Consider the following 18,639-nt stretch of genomic DNA (forward strand, 5'->3'; position numbering starts at 1 on the left):
GAGATCCCAAATTGAATTCTGGGCTTGAGATACAGGCCATCAATGAAGTGTGACAGATGTGTTAAGGAATAATGGGAAAGTTCTCTATGTCTCAGTGTCCTCACCTGTAATAGGGGTTGTCACAGTGCCTCTTTACTGGGCCAGATTGGGGATTCAGTAAGAATGTATATGACCCAACTGGTGGGCTTATTGCTCTGGCTTTGATCCCTGATAAAATGCCAGAACCCCTGAGAGTGATCCCACATTGAGCCATGTTTATCACTGACCATTTCAGAGTAGATGGATTTCTCAAACTTTTCCTGAGAGCAATGCTTGATGGAGAGGAGACGAAGAGATTCTTAGGATGTGTGTTTGTTTGTGTGTGTCTAAGTAAGGAGAGAGAGAATATGAATGTTTGTGGGTTGTGTGTGGAAGTCAGAGCCTGCCTGCAAAAGAGCCCCTCTGACAACCATTGCTTAGCTTCTCTTCTCTTAGACCTACAGAGAGTGACCTAACAGCCACCCTATTTGGTTTCATTGACCACTCAGCTCATGCCTAAAGTGACATGGTAGTTATCATCCACCATAGATTTTCCAAGGAGTAGAAAAGCACAGAGGTCAGGGGGAAAAGGACACCTAGAGGATTAAAAAGAGCCTGGAGGCAGGAGTCTTATATGTGACTTAATCATGATCATATAGTATATAGCTAGGATTCAGACCTGCTGATTCACTGTATGATACTGGACAACCCTCTCCCCTTTTCTTGACCTTAGTTTTCTCATCTATAAAATGAGTGTATCTGAAGATGCGAAATAGAACTAGATGAGATGTAGAGCCGCTTCCAATGTGTACACCGTGGTTATTGCAAACTACAGCAACACTTTTAAAAATTGTAACATAAAAGGAAAAGGAAAGAGCCTTTTATTATCCCTAGAACACATAGTTTTGTAACTAGAATCCCCATGTTTGTACTCAATAAAAATTTACCAAACACCTGGGGCAGAGGGTCAAAACAAAATTTGAGTCCTGTGTAATAAATGCTGTCAACCCCTTGATGGATGGGGATACTGCTCAAAAGTAAAATAATTTACCATTTAGATGATCTCATAAATAGCAGAGATAAGTAGGAGTTAAGCCACAGTCCATGCTTTCAGTGAGTTTATAGTCTATTAAATGCCTTAGGCCAGACCAGTCTGGGACTTCAACCTATCACATCTATTCCTCAGACCCTCCCACATCTATTCCTCAGACAAGATTGGTCTAACCCCTGATTTCTAATTGCTGCCTTTTAGATATAGAAGGGATCTTAGCATCTAGCCCAAATTTTGCATTCTTTACATAAGGAAGTCACGACATAAAACTTGTTGAATGTTATTGTGAATTAGGACCTGTGTCAAGGGACTAGCTCTAGCACACCCAGCTCATAACCCGTTCATATGCTTGCAGGCAGCATGCCAGGGTGGCAGAGTACCTGAAAACCTCTTACATCCCCTTGCACACTGGTTCAGAGCCTTGTTGAGAGAGCCTGCACTTCTCATCTGTGGTTCCCTTTTATACAGCCCAAGGATCTCTACTCCAACTGCAGTACCTACTTCACCTACCACCCACTCACAGAGGTTTCCTTCATGCCATTGCAGGGGAGAGTGAAAGAAGAGAATTATTGGTTGAGCTGGAATTGGGACTGTAGAAGCAATGAGAAACATTTAAAAGACACACTGAAGTATGAAAACCTAGTTTTCTGAGTTAATAGGCAGATGCAGATGATTCAAATTCTCGGATTCTTCTGCCACCATTTTTTCAGGCCACAACTTCCCCCTCTTCCCTCAACTTTTTTCCCAAAGTACTTCAAGTGAAGAGAAGAGTATTTGCAAAACTTTGACTGCCAATCAGCAAGACTGTACCAAAAAAGCTGACTTAAGCCAGACTTTATGCAAACTGTCCCCTGAATCCCCATTGAAGCAATTCAAATCTAAGACCAGAAAATAGGCCAACCGAGTAGGAAGGTGCTGTGAGAGAAACATCACTTACCACCTAGGCAGTGACACTTGTCTCCAAAGAAAACAAGTCCTTTTGATGCTTATACACAGTGCCAAGAGTAGATAATTTCAGGATTGGACTAACCTTGTGAGAGAATCCCACCACCTCAAGAGACTGCAGGGACTCTTCATGGGGGCACAGTATCCAATTATCCCCTCATTCATTTGTTCTTTCATTTATTCAACAATTATTTATTTGTGTAACCACTATGTACCCCACATAGGAACAAGACAGACATGGTCTCTGTCCTTATGGAGCTTCTAGTCTAGTAGGAAAAACAGACAGACACAGACAATTATAATGTAATGGGTGCTATGGTGAGGGAAGTGCAAGTTTCTGCTGGGGTGCAGAAGAAGGATGCCTAGCCTGGTCTAGTGGGAAGGTCAAGGAAGACTTCTTAGAGAAGTCTAGGCTGTGACCCAAGTTCAGTGAAGATGGGGTTGAAGGTAGAGAAAGGGGCATTCTTTCTCAGGCAAGAGGCAGCAACCTTGTAAGGGAAAAGACAAATTGTTTAGTTTAGCCTGAGTGAAAAGTTTGAAAAAGGGTATGAGTGTGAGAGAAAAGAGTAAAGAAAGAAGCAAAAGCCAGTGAGTGTTCATGTGTCACACTAAAGAGTTGAGCCCCTATTCCAAGGTTAAAGGGAGCTATAGAAATCGTTGCCACCATTTCAGTTCCCAGACACATGATCTCATCTGAACCTCATAACATCCTGAAATCAGGCAGAACAGGGATCAAGCCCATTTTTCAGATAGGGAAATTGAGGCTCAGCACAGCGAAGTGATTGGCCCAAAGGCTGCTCCTGAATAATTAATGACCCTAAGTCTGAACTGGAAGCCCTGAATCTCCTGATTTCCAGTTTTAGGCTCCTCACATTAGAACAATCTATCAAAAACCTGGACATGGTATAATCCTTGGAATGTGTTCAAGGGTCTCTGTCATGACAGTATATACTGTTTACTATGCCACCTATACGTGCCATGGTCTTCCTAAGTGACACTTACTGGCATGATGTTCCTGGATGAGAGACAGGGCATCCCAGAGAGTATCACCAGCAGCTTCATACCCCATAAGGGGTAGTGGAGGCTATGGGAAGCCAATCAAATTGGTGTTCTATGGATGTGGGGCCTCATTCGTTCATCAAAACAGGAAGTCAGGAAAAACGCTGGAGAAGAATATACAACATTCCACCTTCCTAGAGGTGATGATATCTGACTCAGGCCTTGAACAGTGAGATGAAATTCCACAGGAGGGAAAAGTAGCTGAGCAGCCAGGAAAGAGTATATGGCTACTGCTTTGGGACAAAGCAAATAGGAACTAGTAGAAAGTAATAGTTGGAGATGAATCTGGGCTAAGGTCTATTGAGAAAAGCCTGCGTGTGCCACAAAGAAATTTCTTCTGTAGGCCAGTCATTCTCAGTTGCGACAAGGGAAAGCTAATGGCCACATATGTGACATGCCCTCAAGGGAGCCTCCAGGGTTATATGCAATTCCTGATACACAACTGTCACTTAGCCCCTTTCTCTCCCACTTAAGAGAGAAAATACGAATACAAGTGAGACTGACAATATTTTTTTCCTTTCGTTGCGGAGCACAGGCTCCGGACACGCAGGCTCAGCGGCCATGGCTCATGGGCCCAGCCGCTCCGCGGCATGTGGGATCCTCCTGGACCGGGGCAAGAACCCGTGTCCCCTGCATCGGCAGGCGGACTCTCAACCACTGTGCCACCAGGGAAGCCCTAGACTGACAATGTTGAAAGGAAAATCTTGAACCTCCTATAGTATAATATTAAGAAAATTATTCACCAATTTCAATGTTTAAGATATTATCAACATATTATTTGACACACCTAACAAGTAATTACAGAACACCAGTTGAGATAACTAAGGATTTTTGAACAAAGCTGTAACATAATTAGTTTGGGGAGTTGAAAGCTTTATTAAAACATGTATAAGAAAGAATATAGTAGAGGGTAACACAGAGATTGACTCAAAGTAATAATAGTAATAATAATAATAGTATTAAATGTATTGAGCCCTTACTATGTGCCAAGAAATGCTAAGGCAAAGCTCTTTATATCGTATCTTACATAATCCTTATATTAACCCTATGAGTTGAGCACAATTACTCCCATAATACAAAGAAACTGAGGCCCTGACCCAAATTATTTCTGGCTCAGACCCAAGGTTACTTCTAAGTAATAACGCCTGAACTCAAACTAAAGTACGTTTGTTGTCAAAGCCTACGATTTTGATCACTGCGGTATAGTTTCTTTTTTGAAAGGCTGGTTGATTTTCTCAGTCTTTTGCAAAGAGGCCCAAGGAACTCAAAACAGGCAGCATTACAAATAGGAATAAGGAAGGAATGATATCACAATGGAATTGCCTTTACAACTACTCATTCCAAGAGTGAAAGAGATGTCTGGTGTACATGAGCCCATGATTTCCTCAGTAGCCACCTACTCCCCAAACTTCAGATGAGTACTTTTGGGAGGAAGAATTGTCTGTTCCAGCCCTACCATCTCTCAAGTGTCTTTCCAAGCCTCTTGCTTTCCTTTCCTGTCTCTGGCTAGAGGTGCCTGGGGTACAGCAGTTCACTGGGTGTCCAAAAAACCTATGAGCATATTTGTCTATAAAGGCATGCAGGGGAAAGAGCATTGGATCAGAAATCAGAGTACCAGCTTCTGCCACTAACCATCAGGTGAAGTTTAGCAGGCTCTTTCCCCTTTCTGGGTCTCAGTCTCCCTATCTGTAGAGCAAGGGAGATAAGAACTAGGCTAGTTTCTTCTAGCTCTTACATGCCTTCTTAGATTCTGTGAAACTTTTGGCTAAAACCAGAATTTTGTCAATCTGGGAATTTCCAACTTTATCTCACTCCCATGCCTGTAGTCTCATTCCTCTATTTTAGAATCTGTACCATGGAAAAGACTAATGATATTTTTGCTGTACTTGCAAATGTCCAGTCACCAGCATCCTTGACAACATAGCCAGTATTTCATTGCTTGTTGTTCCACAACAGCCTATACCATACAGCATGCCATCTTGCCTAAGACACCCATCATTCTTGGTGAGAGTATATTTCTCCTAATGCATCTTGGGTCATTCTGTACCTGGACAATTTTGATATGGACCGAAGACCCTGTTAGATATATCTCTTGTACAGAATAAACATGGGCAAGTGTGACTGCTTGAGGAATCTCTGAGGTGGACGTGGTATGGACTTTATTAATGGTCTAGGTAGGAACCAGAGTACAGGCAGTGCCATTAGATAAGCACTAATGGACAAGAGACCAGACCAAAGACCTCCCTTTGGGAATAGAGCAACACATTCTATTAGCCTTCATTCATGCAGTGCCCTTCATTTGAAATGACCACTTCCACTTCTGCCTAGGTAAATCCTTCCTACACATTAAGGCTCAGCTCAAAAGCCAACTCCAGTATGTTTTCCCTATTTCCTCAGCTGGAAATCAGCTTTATCTCCTTTAAACTTTGAATCTCCTTCCCCTAAGCCCACACCACTGCTTTGGCTTGCACTTAGTTATAATAGCAATTTATTGTCTTTTAAATAGTGCTTTATACCATATAGCACTTTGATATCAACTATCTCATTGGAGACTCACATGAACCCTATAAGGAAAGCACAGCAGGAATTATTAATATCCCAGTTAAATATGTGACAGGAAGGAAGCACTGTTATTTTAGAAGTTGGCTAGAGACTTCTATTTTTAGCAGTGTGTTTTGCTAGATAGCCTGAATGACTCTCCCAATGAAAACAAAATGTAAAATATAAAAATAATATTTTAAAATTCATTGCTGAATTAGTATGATAGTAAAAAAAATCCACAGCCAAAAAGGAAGTTAAAGTAGGAACACTGAGGTAAATGAGTATCAAATCCAAATTTTGCCCTAGGGGTTTTACCAGACCTGGAAGACTGAATTTCTACATTGATGACTGCAAGAGGTGAAGGAATATGAGATAAAGACTAGAGTGAAGTCAATGTAAGAGTGAAGAAGAATTAAATCTGTTTCACAGAAGGAGATGGCAAGGAAACCTGCCTGGCTTCATCTTGGCACTGGGTGGAGGAGAAAAATAAACCTCTCATGAGAATTTATAACCATAAGTGGCCTTCATATAGTTTTTAGTCCTAATTCAAGATACTAATGAGGTCTGAAAAACTAAAAGATGACATCCCAGATTGGTGGTTCTCACAGGAGACTGGCAAAAGCAAATCCTCTGTAGAAGAATGTAACTTTCATCTAGACCTCAAAAATTTCTATACATAAAGGTCCAAATAAAATAAGCATCTCACAGTCAAAATTTACAAAACACACAAAGAAACAAGACACCCTGAGTAAAAGTCTTCAGAAATAACAAACAACATAATCAGACCCACAGACTATAGAATATAAAACCATCACATTTAGAATATAAAATTAACTTTACTTAAAGTGATTAAGTATATTTATAAAATGCTTGAAATAGATACAAGGAAGAAGAGACTATAAAGAACAACCAAACATATTAGAAAAAGTATAAAATAGAATCTCTCCAACTAAAAAAGTAGAATAGTAGAATTAAATCTATATTGATTGATTAGAACACATAATATATGCAACTAAAGAGAAAATTGGGGAAATGAAAGATGGATGCAAACAAATTATCCATAATATAGAACAGAAATGAAATAAAATGGAAAATATGAAAGGTTAAGAGACAAGAAGGTAGTGCAGATAGATCTAATATATATCTAACTAGACTTCCAGAGCATAGTCATGGAGTAGGAAAAAGGCAATATTCAAAAACATAATAACTGAGAATTTTTCAACATTGTTGAAAGACATTCATCTTTAAGACCTACATTCCCCACAAATCCCAAGCTAGACAATTAAAAGAAATCCACACTAGCTCAATTTTGTTTCTTTTTATGCTAGACACATCACAGTGATTTTACAGAATGCTAAAGGAAAAGAATATTACAAAAGCAGTCAGCGAGGAGGGATAACTAGGACAAAACGTTATTTACAAAGAAATAGCCACTACACTTAAGATTAACTTATCAATAATAATAATGGTAGTGGAACAGAGTGGAAAATGAACTTTGATATACTGAGAGAATTCTCTACTCAACAGAACTATCTTTCAAGTTAAAATAAAGATATTTTTAACCATATCCTCAGTAAAGGAAATTCTAAGTGACGTACTTCAGATATTTGGGAAAAGATCTTGGATGGAAGGTCTGAGATGCAAGAGGTAATAGTGAGCAAAGATATTCATAAACATGTGAATAAATCTAAACATACATTAACTATATGCAAAAAATATAGTGATGTCTAATATTGTGGGAAAATAACAAGATAGAATTAAAGAATCTGAAAACTGCTTATATATTGAGAGAGGATTATTACAGTTATAAAACTGAAGTCCTTAATTTGCTGAGAAAGAAGATAAAGATACTCATTAACTTAATTTTTATCCAGTTCTTTTATTTTTCCAGTTTTATTGAGATATATTGATAAATGACATACAGCACTGTGTAAGCTTAAGGTGTACAGTATAATGACTTGACTTTCATATATTGTGAAGTGGTTATCACAGTAAGTTTAGTTAACATCCATCATCTCATATAGATACTAAAAAAATGTTTTATTTTCTTTGTGGTGAGAACTCTTAAGGTCTACTCTCTTAACAATTTTCAAATATACCATACAACAGTGTTACTATAGTCATCATGTTGTACATTATATTTGTCTTTCTCTGTCTGACTTATTTCACTTAGTATAATGCCCTCAAGGTCCACGCCAGTTGTCACAAAAGGCAGGATTTTTTTTTATTTTTTGTAGCTGAATTATATTCCACTGTGTATATATATACTACAACTTCTTTATCCATTCATTTGTCGATAAACACTTACATTTTTCCATTTCTTAGCTATCATAAATAACGCTTCTATAAATCTGAGGGTGCAGATATCTCTTCAACATAGTGATTTTGGATATATCCCCACAAGTGGAATTGCTGGATCTTATGGTAGTTCTACCTTTAATTTTTTGAGGAACCTATACTGTTTCTAATGCTTTGTAGATGGAATTGTTTTCTTTATTTCTTTTTCAGATAATTTGTTGTTAGTGTATAGAAACTTTGATTTTTATAAGTTAATTTTATATCCTGCAAATTTACTGAAGTTGCTTAAATATAATGGTTTTCTAGTGCAGTATTTAGGATTTTTCTATATATGAAATCATGTTATCTACAAATAGAGACAATTTTACTTCTTCATTTCCAATTCAGATGCCTTTTCTCTCTTTTGGTTGCCTGACGGCTCTGGCTAGAACTTCCATTACTATGTTGAATAGGAGTGGTGAGAGTGGGTATGTTTGTCTTGTTCCTGATCTTAGAGGAAAACTTTTCAACCTTTCACCACTGAGTATGATCTTAGCTGTGGGTTTGTCATATATGGCCTTTATTATGTTGAGGTATGTTTCTTGTACACATAATTTGTTAAGAGTTTTTATCATGAATGGATATTGAACTTTGTTCATTAACTTTATACTTTATTAAGTTAAATGTCTACATAATATTGTTAAAAATAATCAAAAAGTTTGAATGTCAAAGAATAGAAAATGTATACTAGGCAAATACCAACCAAAGAAATCTTATTTAGTTATATTATTGGCAGACAAAATAAACTATATGACAAAAGCATTACTACAAATAGATGTTTGTCTCACACCAGTCAGAATGGCCATCATCACAAAACCTAGAAGCAATAAGTGCTGGAGAGGGTGTGGAGAAAAGGAAACACTCTTGCACTGCTGGTGGGAATGTGAATTGGTACAGCCATTATGGAGAACAGTATGGAGGTTCCTTAAAAAACTACAAATAGAACTACCATATGACCCAGCAATCCCACTACTGGGCATATACCCTGAGAAAACCATAATTCAAAAAGAGACATGTACCAAAATGTTCATTGCAGCTCTATTTACAATAGCCCGGAGATGGAAACAACCTAAGTGCCCATCATTGGATGAATGGATAAAGAAGATGTGGCACATATATACAATAGAATATTACTCAGCCATAAAAAGAAATGAAATTGTGCTATTTGTAATGAGGTGGATGGACCTAGAGTCTGTCATACAGAGTGAAGTAAGTCAGAAAGAGAAAGACAAATACCTTATGCTAACACATATATATGGAATTTAAGAAAAAAAATGTCATGAAGAAGCTAGGGGTAAGACAGGAATAAAGACTCAGACCTACTATAGCATGGACTTGAGGATATAGGGAGGGGAAAGGGTAAGCTGTGACAAAGCGAAAGAGTGGCATGGACATATATACACTACCAAACGTAAAATAGATAGCTAGTGGGAAGCAGCCACATAGCACAGGGAGATCAGCTCGGTGCTTTGTGACCACCTAGAGGGGTGGGATAGGGAGGGTAGGAGGAAGGGAGATGCAAGAAGAAAGAGATATGGGAACATATGTATATGTATAACTGATTCACTTTGTTATAAAGCAGAAACTAACACACCATTGTAAAGCAATTATACTCCAATAAAGATGTAAAAAAAATAGATGTTTGAATTGATAAAAAGCCCAGTTTACCAGGAAAATAACATCATTTAAAATTTATATGCCTCTCATAAAAAAGCCTGAAAATATATAAAGAAAAATGTGAAAATACATGAAAAATTAACAGTCTTGATATTACAGTGGGAGATTTTAGCATATTTCACTCAGGAACTGATATAGTAAGGAGACTAAAAAATGAAAAGGAGGACCAGTTCCCGGCAGTGTCCAGGACAGCGTGGATCAGCCGCCCGGCTTGGATGTAAGCTGTGTGGCTGACAGGGTCTTGGTGGTCCGGCCGGGTGCTCAGGCTCTCAGGTGGGAGAGCCGAGTTCAGGACGTTGGACCACCAGAGACCTCTCATCCCCATATAATATCAGTCGGTGAGAGCTCTCCCAGAGATCTTCGTCTCGACGCTAAAACCCAGCTCCACTCAATGACCACCAAACTCCATTGCTGGCCACCCTATGCCAAACAACTAGCAAGACAGCAACACAACCCCACCCATTAGCAGAGAGCCTACCTAAAATCATAATAAGGTCACAGACACCCCAATACATGCCACCAGATGCAGTCCTGCCCACCAGAAAGACAAGATCCAGCCTCATCCACCAGAACACAGGCACCAGTTCCCTCCACCAGGAAGCCTACACAACCTACTAAACTAACATTAGCCACTGGGGGCAGACACAAAAAACAACGGGACCTATGAACCTGCAGCCTGCGAAAACGAGACTCCAAACACAGTAAGTTAAGCAAAATGAGAAGACAGAGAAACACACAGCAGGTGAAGGAGCTAGGTAAAAACCCACCAGACCATACAAATGAAGAGGAAATAGGCAGTCTACCTGAAAAAGAATTCAGAGTAATGATAGTAAAGATGATCCAAAATCTTGGAAATAGAACAGAGAAAATACAAGAAACGTTTAACAAGGACCTAGAAGAACTAAAGAGCAAATAAACAATGATGAACAACACAATGAATGATAAGAAGGTGATACACTTATAAAAAGTCACATAGTTAAGAAGCAACAGAGTCAGGACTTTGGCTTTCTGACTCCAAATCCAATGCCCTTGAAACTATGAGCACCTCTGGGAAAGCCTAATCCTCTGTCTCCACTTCAGTCAGCTCTATGTAGCAAAAAGTCCCCTTCTGGTTTCATATATACATAGACCACCACTTATGGTGGGGATGAGGAGACATTTACAGATAAGTTGTTTTTTTGTTTATCCATTCATCAGTTGATGGGCAATTGGGTTGTTTATACTTTTTGGCTACTATGATTAATGCTAGCAGCATTCATGTACAAGATTTTGTGTGGACATCTGTTTTCATTTCTCTTGGGTATATACCTAGATGAGAAATTGCTAAGTATCATGGCAACTGTGTGTTTAACATTTTAAGGAAGTGTTAGCCTATTTTCCATAGTTGCTGCAACAGTTTACATTCCCACCAACAGTGTATGAGGGTTCCAGTTTCTCCATATCCTCACCAGTACCTGTTACCTTTTTTTTGGTTTGGTTTTTTTTTGGATCATTGCCATTTTGGTGGGTGTCGAGTAGTATCTCATTGTGGTTTTGATTTGCATTTCCTCGATGGCTAATGGTATTGACCATCTTTTCATGTGCTTGCTGGCCATTTGTATATATTCTTTTGAGAAATATCCATTCAGATCATTTGCCTACTTCAAATTAGCTTATTTATCTTTTTATTATTGAGTTGTAACATCCTTTATATATTCTAGATATAAGGCCCTTATCAAATATATGATGTGCAAAATTTTCCCCTTATTCTGTAGAATGTCTTTTCACTTTCTTGGTAGTGTCCTTTGAAGTGCAAAAGTTCTTCATTTTGATAAGGCCAATTTTTCTGTTACTTCTTTTGTTGTTTTTGCCTTTGGCATCATACCTAAGGAATCATTACCTAATCCATCCTCACAAAGATTTATGATTATATTTTCTTCTAAGAATTTTACAGTTTGAGCAGTTACATTTAAGTCTTTGATCCATTTTGAGTTAATTTTTATATATAGTGATAGGTAGGGGTCCAACTTCATTATTTTGCATGTGATATCTGGTTGATCCAGCACCATTTCCTGAAAAGACTATTCCTTCCTCACTGAATTTACTTAGCACCCTTGTAAAAACTCAGTTGACAGTAAATATAAGGGTTTATTTCTTGACTCTCAATTATATTCCATTGCTCTATATGTCCGTCCTTATTCAAGTACTACATTCTCTTGATTGCCATCCCATTTTGTCACCATATGGACAGAAATCCTACAACATGCCTTCTGCCAAAATCCCCTTTATGACTCGCTTTCCACCCAACTCTTCTCTAGGTCTCAGGGTAAGATATGCCCAAATGGCAATTTAATTTGGTTAGTTCCAAGCCCTCATTCATTTTCACTATCTTTCCTTCTCTCTTGTTTTTTCTCTCAATCTGTCTTTTCTTTGTCTCTTTACCCTATCTGTCCCCTTCCCTCTCAGTTGCCCAACCTTTCTCTTTCTTTTCTTTTTCTTCCTTTTCCTTTCATTCTTTCTATCTTTTCTTTCTCTCTCTATTGTTTTCCCTTCTCTTGATGTTCTTGCTCTTTTTCATTTTTACTGCCCCTTTCCACCCTTCCAGTTCAGTCTCACTCTCTCTCCAATCTCAGTCTCTCTCTCTCTCTCTCTCTCTCTCTCTCTCTCTCTCTCTCTCTCTTCCCCTAGTCTTCAGCTGTGAGCTCTCCCAGGTCCTGTCTTTTAAGATCTTGCCAATTCCTGCTGGTGCCTGTGCAAAACTATCCAAAGAATGTAGTTAGCTTTGAATTGTACTAGGGTCAATCTCTATATTAAAGAGATCTCAAACGTTGCTTCAAATATTTCAATTCAACAAATATTTATAGAGAAACCACATATATCAGACATTATGCTCAGTTTCATTATGCATAATTTCATTGACTCTTCACAACAACTTTGCAAAGAAATAAGGAGCTATTATTCCCATTTTACAGGCAAGGAAACTGAACTGAGTGTTGAAGTTCAGTGAGGAAAAGAGGCATGACTACAACTGCATGTAAGCATTAAGATTTGTGTCAGGTCCATGCTATTTTCACTCTACTGGGCTGGGAATGATTAATACCTATCCTCTAGAGCTAAAACTGAGAGTAGAAGTGTAGAATAGGTGTAAGGAGAGGTTGGAAGGGAGAGGAATGGCCAGGTGGTATAAGTCCCAGCTCCCACCCTGCCCAATTTTCCAACCCAAATTTGCCACACTCTTGATTTCATTCTCAGACCTCTTCCTGCCCCAGGTCCTGAGCCAGTCTTGACCGAGATAGAAAGAATCTTAGAATTTTTATTCCCTTCCGTCAATGCACCCTGGAAACAAGTTACACTCCTCAAACCCAGGACCCAACATTGGGTTGCTATATTGTATCTACCACTTCCACCAGTTTCTTTTGGTGCTAATTGAATTTGACACTTGGTGGGTGAGTAGTCAGACATAAACATCCATGTAACCCTTAGGTTTCAGTATTCTGTCCCCTCACCTCATGCTTGTCCAGTGCATAATCTTGGCCTCCTGCCTTGTTATCCTGCTTCATGCATCTCTAGGCCTGGGGCTCTGAACACATGCTCATAGCTACCTCCCACTTTAGCCTTCCTCCTCTTAGAGCAGGTTCCACTTCTGTACCTTCCATTCCTCCCATCTGTTACCCACAGCCAGATATTGCATCACATATCATGCAAGATGTGTAGTAGCTTGCAATTCTTCCCTGCCTGCTCTTGCCTGGACCAGGCTACCTGTATCTACTGGGCTCCAACATTGCAGTCAGGATAGTCTTCTCCTGGGGTATCTTCTTCCTACCAGGCCCACATTACCAAGGTCTTGGGGACCCTGGAACTCTTGTGACTGAGTCATGAAGAAATCAGAGTTTAGCCTTAAATGAAGGCCTGAGCCTGATCTCCTCCCCCACCACATTATCTTGCTTCTATGGCCACAATCCAGACTGGAATTAATTAGGTAGTACACGTTTTTCAGGTACAGCATAACCTTTCCATGGGGAACTCTGACTGACAGATTCTAATTTATAAGCTTTATTCCAGTGCATAGGCAAACACTGCCACGCTCAGACTGTATCATTTGAAGGTTATAGCATTTAGACCCTAAAGCTCTTAATTTTATTGGAAATGGGAGAAAAAATGTCATACAAATATTTCATTTTGATGCATAATGATTCCAACACACACCCCTTACTGCAGTAATTGCCACCCACTCACCTGCATCATAATTTGATAGTCAGTTACAAAAGGGCCCAACTTCCTGCTATGCCTTTTTTTGGTGTCTTAGAGCAAAAAAAGTGGGCTTCTTCTTCCCCCATGATAGTTTTCAGAATATCATCTTCCCTGTGTACACATAGATTGGGGTGGGGAATCCCTTCTGATGCAAGTTTAGTATTTCAGTATATTAAGTGTTAACTGGAGTATCTTTCCAAATATAATGGAGCCATTGAAACTTATTCCTGTGCTAGAGTCCCCTGGTAGGCTAGCTGGCAGAAGCACCTTGATCATTCCAGCCTAGATGGTGTAAATGTTGCCTAGAAGGAAAAGAATAAAGAGAAATAAACAAGCAGAGGGGCACACAGAGTTAGGTACCAGGAGAGCTGAGGAGAGAGAACTTGGAATCTCAAGAGGGCCACTGGACAAAAAGCTCCAGTGAGAAAGGCTGAAAAGTGAGCTTAGGGGCAAAGACTATGCTGGTTTAAGCAGGAATGAAATGAGAATGGAATGGGAAATAGTGAAGAAGATGCCTGGGTAAAACATGATTTGGGAGAAACACTGGGCCTGCAGACTGGAAAGGATAGAATGTAAATCAGAGTTGGAAGAGCTGCCTGAGGGGCAGTTGTAGCCAAAACTCTGGTCGTGGCATCCAAACCTACCATAAGGAACCATGCTTCTTTGAAGATGAAAGGGAAAGAGTGAGCCAAACTCAACAATGGACTAGAGGTTAGTTTTTATAGCCAGAAGCTTGGCTTGAACTTACTATCAGAGTGCATACATGGGGTCACTACAGGTACAGAATTTGTCTTTGTAGTGCAAGAGGCCCTGGCTCTGCCCACCAAAATTCTGGCCACAGGGGAGGTTGTGAATAATGGCTTAAGGAGTCAGGTGTTGAAGAAAAAGGTTGGGGAGGTCTTTCTTACATTTTAATTCCATATGGAGCTTTCTCTTTGGCTCCCCTTCTCTTCTTCTCCCCCAGAAGTCTTCATCATAGTCAGACATACCCAAGTTCCAGTCCTGGTTCCATCACTAGATGACATTTCTGTAAACTGAAGATAATATCACAATATTCTCATTGAGGTTTCTCAGTGTTAAGTGAATGTAATGCAGCTCTGTCTCCTGCTGACCAAGAGAGGGCAGTACGGTAAATCTCAAGATTATAGCACCACTTGCCCTTTGCTGCTGGGTGGTCTGGGCCTTGGACCAACTGGCTCTTCTACTGGATAATTGGAGCAAGGGTCTGGTAACCCCTGCCAGGTTGTAGATAGGATGGATGTCAGGGTAATGGAAAAATTACCAGAGTTAAGGCTATTCTCAAGTGGAAGTGGAGAGGAGATGGCAGCTATAAGAATGCCCAATGCAGCTGAGAGGTCACCTATCTCCCGCTCGGCATCTTTACTACTTCCTACAGTGAAATAGAAAGTGTCCTTGATCTCCATCAGGTGGGAGCTGTCCTGCTCTAAGTCAGTTAAGTTTTCTGACACTTGGCTCAAATCCTTCTCCCTCCCTTCCTCTTCCCTGCCTCTACTCCACTCTTTGGAATAGCTATGGGAACCATCCTTTGTGGGGCTCTGCCAGGCCTCCAGATTTACACTCTATTTACCAACATTTGTGGCTATGTTAGGCAGGGTACATGACTTCAGATCTCTCCAGTTGTCCTTTTAGCCTATACTTTAGTAAATAAGAGGATCACTAGAATTTGTTGAATGCAGAGCATATTCTAAACACAGCCAAATACATAGCATTTTGTTACCTCATTTAAAGTGTCCTATAATCACTTTACAGATGAGAAAATTAAGGCTGATAAGAAGGTGATAAACTTATGAAAGGTCGCACAGTTAAGAAGCAACAGAGTCAGGACTTTGGCTTTCTGACTCCAAATCCAATGCCCTTGAAACTATGAGCACCTCTGGGAAAGCCTAATCCTCTGTCTCCACTTCAGTCAGGCCTATGTAGCAAAAAGTCCCCTTCTGGTTTCATATATACATAGACCACCACTTATAGTGGAGATGAGGAGACAGTTACAGATAACTTTCCCTCACACTCACACTAGGCATTCTTTTAGTTATCACGCCTCACCCCAGGTAATCAGGGAGCAGGTACTGGTGACTCCTGTTTTCACTGTTACTCCATAGATCTCAGCCTCTCAGTATCTGCCTGAATAAGCTGTCTTCCCTGGCCTGGACCAGATGCTAGGTAGCAGACTTCCCTCTTTCTTATTTCCATCCAGATGCCACTACCCTTGGTAGGACCAGCTCTCACCCTTATTCTTCATCTAGAGTCCCCAGGTAGGCAGACTGGCAGGAGAACCCTGATTGCTCCAGCCTGGATGGAGTAAATGCTGCCTGGAAGGAAAGAAACCTTGGTCTTGTACCCATGGCTGCCAGAAATGGAGCCTAAAGGTCCACCTCCTGTGTGTATGAAGTTAGTCAGTGTTTCTAATAAGGTAGGCCACGAAAGTTGACTAATTTCTGCCATTTGGCTCTGGCCTGGCCCAAACCTGCACCTTGGAAAATAGTGAGCCAGTCAGGCCTGAGAGCTCAGCCACAGCTGCTCTGGGAGCCCACAGCTTGTGCCTGGCCCATTCCCTAGCCCTGCAGTTTTATTAGCTTCATTTTTTTATATGCCTTTTAATTTCCTGAATGCAGCCAAAACCAACATCAAATAACTTCAAGGAACACAAGTTCATGATTCCCCCAACCCCTAGTGCTCATCCCCCCAAGTCACTTTGAAGCAGGGTGAGCAGAATGTGCCACAGTTTTCCCCCTGCCTATCTTTTCAGAGGGTGGGTGTTGCTGCTCTGCGAGCTATTCTCAGACACTGCTGCCTCAGAACTCACTGTGAGAGACGGTTTCGGGTCACCATAACCCAAAGAGCAGAAGGAGGGAAAAGGGGGTGGGGAGAAAACCCAGCCAGCAAGTAATTCTCAGATACCAGCCTCCCTGAGGCCATGAGTGCTAGCCCTAATGGTCCTGGCCAGTGCCTACTAGGAGGGACAGTTGGAGAAATCAACCCCCTGCTTCTCTGCCTCCTTCCCTACTTTTCTTCCTCTTTCCTTTCTTATTTCCTTCCAGGCTAGCTAGGAACAAGCATTCTAGCAGGCCTCCCAGATGGGCTGTAAATCCCAGCCATCCCAAGGGATTCACCAGTCTCTTTCCTTGAGTTCTTAGGTATTGAAGCCAAGAGCCACAGACAGGTCTGGGAAGTTTCCAAGCACAGCAAGCTCGGCACTGGTCCTGAAATCAGATGCAGAAGTCAAGCTGCTTGTGTTGAAGGAGTTCCCCAGCCTAGAGAAAATCAGAAAAACAGTTCGCATTATAGCTTTCCTGACCCCTGGTGCTGGGATTAAAGGTAGGACTCTAGGACTGACTGGACAGAGCCTTGGCCTTTTAGTCAAGAGCCATGGGTTCTATTCCTGAGTGTGTATCTTTGAAAAGTCCTTTTCCTCTCTTGGTCGCAGAATGTCCCAGAAACATAGCAACTTCCTCTGAACATATTCCCCTGAAGTGGAATGTTTCTAATTTTTTAAAATAGATAATATGTTGACATTTTGCCTGCTAAGACTTTGATGAAGAAATTTTAGAGGTAGCAATGTAAAGCAAGACCATGTGACAAAGGGAAGGCAATTCTAGAACTTTTGTTATGTGCTTGCTCCCTTAGCAAGCAAGGGCTTTGGCCCTGTTGCTGTGCCCCCCTACCCCCATTAGATTCTGGCTAAATCTTTGGTGTCCTCATCTGTAATGTGGACAGAAGGTCTCTAAATACCTTACTACCTTAACATTCTATTATTATCTAGCCTCTGAGGTTTCTTTCCCTGTCCTTGATGAGACTATTTAATAGTTTAATATTTTCCTCTGTGGATAATTATGAATCTATATATTTATAGAACTTCTATCTCTATCTATCAATCTATCTATCTGTCTATCTATCTATCTATCTATCTACTGATCTACCTACCTATATACCTATCTGTGTTAAGTATAGCATTTACTACATGAGTTCCTTATCAATTAACTGGATGACAATACCTCTTTTGATTGTAATCTGTTTCTCTGTGGGCCTTTTTTCTCATAAAATAAGCTCAAAATGTAAGTTAATCAGTTCATTTTGTCCATTGATAATGGGAACATATAAATAACATCTCTCTCCTTCAGATGAGAAAGTATTATTAATATAGAGTAGATAAAATTATTATGTTAGGACCCATGAACACTCCCCATTCAGAAACTATAATAGGTGCTTGTAGATCCAGTCAGAGATAATATTTCTTCTGCAGACAGGTCAGAAAATATAGAAATTCTCGTTCAAGTCCTCTCTCCCCTCCCCCAGCATTGAGAAGTTAGAGACAGGAAAAGAGAAAGTGGAAGGAAGCTCCAGGCCGTGTTGTGGCCTCTAACACAGAGCAGGGAGATAGGCAAGAGAGGAAGCACATTTAGGTCACCTTCCCATCTATTTCTCTTCATTTATCAGGTTATATCAGAAGTTCCCGAACTCTTCTTGGTTATTGACGCCCTTAGCATCTCATTATTTTTTTTCATAGTGTTTCTAAGCCAAAAGAAACATCCAATAGCTCCATTTATTAGACAGTTAAGTCCAAACAAGTCAAAAAGTACTCATGCCCTAATAACTTAGTAGCTGTTTAAAAATAATACACATACATTGAAAGAAAAAATATTAATATGCATATTAATATACAGTAAAATATTATTTTATGTCACCTTGAATAGTCATATTTCAGGCAGTGTAAATCTTCTCAGATCTTTGAATCAGATTGGACATCACTACTCTCATTTCTT

The sequence above is a fragment of the Stenella coeruleoalba genome, assembly GCF_951394435.1.
Source record: "Stenella coeruleoalba genome assembly, chromosome: X".
Taxonomy (NCBI): Eukaryota; Metazoa; Chordata; class Mammalia; order Artiodactyla; family Delphinidae; genus Stenella; species Stenella coeruleoalba.